The following is a 2,038-nucleotide window of genomic DNA, read 5'->3' as shown; positions in this document are numbered from 1 at the left end:
ATGGGATAGTGAAACTCCCTCGGTCCTTCAACTTTGGAAGTAATATACTGATCAACATCGTTGTGCACCCTTCAATGAGAGCAACAGTCTCAAATTCTCCAAATCTATGCTTCTCTGACAGTATGTCTTTCACAAATTTCACATAATTGGGCATTTGCTCCAAAGCTTCAACCAGTGGTATGTTGATGTTAAGTTGTTTAAGGACATATAGAAATCTTTTGAAATGAGCCTCCTGTTTACAATTGTGAAATTGCAAAGGAAATGGTGGAGGTGGTTGTCCTTCAGGTTGCTGACGTTGTTTTGCCGTAGCATTTCCATCAGCAAGATGATTCTTCTGCAACATTCTTTTGTTAATCCTTTCTAAATGAATTTTGATTTTCAGACATTTCTGAAATCTTTCCATTGTTGCAATCAGATTTTCCCTCTTTTGCCATGGCATCTTTAATGATTTCATTCAGCTGAGTCCCGCTTCTGAGAGTAATTGTCTTACAATGCTCCTTCCTTTGTGATATTAAATTCTCAGTATCACTTGGTAGAGCTTGTTGTAGTCTCGAACTCAAAGCATTTTCTATTTGCCCCACTTGATTCTCAAAAGCTCAAACGGATGCAGCTTGACTTTGAATTACGACATTATTCTTGGCCATTTATTCTTTCAAAAAAGCTTTAATAGATGATGATGATGATGATGATGATGATGATGATGATGATGATGATGATGATGATGATAACGAAGGAACCGATGCTTGACCTTGTTGGACATTTTGCCTTGGCATGGGTTGAGTATAACCAAGTGGTGCACTGATGGCATTTTGTCTTGTAGTATTGTTAAAATTACCCACACCTTGATTATTCCAACTAAAATTTGGATGTTGCATCCATCCTGTATTATACATGTTGGAATAGGGGCTATTGTTTCGATTGAAATTACCTATGTAATATACTGATGCTGGATTTGATGGGCATTCGTCAAAAACATGGTCTTCACCACAATATACACACATTAGCCTTGTTGATTTCATCTCCTAAACTATAGTTGGTCTCTTCATTGTATTGATCATATTACCTAAAGATGATACTTAAGCTATTAATAAAGTGATTGCATCAAGTTCCATGGTGCCAGCAATTCTCCTACAAGTACCAACTCGCGTGGTCAGATATTGATAATCATTGTTGGCAACCCGTTGCAAAATCTCATAAGCTTCATTATAAGAGTTATCCAACAAAGTACCACTGGCAGAAGCATCAACTACCATCCTTGTATGTGCATTCAACCATTGTAAAACATCTCCACTAGAGTCTAGTGCTGAAACCCATGCATTGGGCATTTTTGAAGTAATTCTTTAAACCTTTCCCAAGCTTCGTACAATGTTTCATCTTCTAATTGTCAAAAATACGTGATGTCACTTCTAAACTTGACATTCATGTTTTGCATATTATAATGTAAAAAAAAACCTCTGACAAAGGTCATTTCATGATGCCACCGTCCCCGACAAAAAAAGAATTCAACCATACTTTTGCTCTATCTCTCAAGGAATATGGAAACAATTGAACTGCCCTGTTGCTTGTAACATCTGAAACATCACCGGTTTCAATTCAAAATGTTGAGCTTAAATGTATGGTCTAACTATCATTGGATTCGGATATGGTCTAACTATCATTGGATTCGGATCATCCAAAATTGACACAACTTGTTCACGAATTGGCCTATCTCGTTCATTTATCACGTAATGAATAAGAAGATCAATATCCTGACCATTTGGATTTAATGGATCATTCAGACCAGGATCATTCCCGTCCCTAGACATGTTACATACTTCTCTTCTCTTTCTTCGCAAAGTTCTCTTGATCTTAGAGTCAAAAAGATATTCTTTGTTAGTAGGAATGCCTGTACTAATGCACTAATAAAAAACCTATAGAAATTAAAAACAACTAAGTTAAATAAAACTAATGGAATTAGATACGAAAATGACAAAACCAAATTTAACCAAACTGTCGATACCCGACAACGGTACCAAAAACTTGTCATGTGTGAATATGC

General features: G+C 36.3%; 1 non-coding gene across 1 annotated transcript; it reads left to right on the top strand.

Annotated features, from left to right (window-relative positions):
- The first annotated feature begins 1,307 nt into the window (after nt 1–1,307).
- Nucleotides 1,308–1,414, top strand: LOC128042091 (small nucleolar RNA R71). The gene has a single exon (XR_008197299.1). It is a non-coding gene; the product is annotated as a small nucleolar RNA R71 (small nucleolar RNA).
- The last annotated feature ends 624 nt before the right edge of the window (nt 1,415–2,038 follow it).

The sequence above is a fragment of the Gossypium raimondii genome, chromosome 6 (assembly GCF_025698545.1).
Source record: "Gossypium raimondii isolate GPD5lz chromosome 6, ASM2569854v1, whole genome shotgun sequence".
Lineage (NCBI taxonomy): Eukaryota > Viridiplantae > Streptophyta > Magnoliopsida > Malvales > Malvaceae > Gossypium > Gossypium raimondii.
Note: the sequence above shows the minus strand (reverse complement) of the source record. Positions and strands in the feature narration are given on the sequence as shown.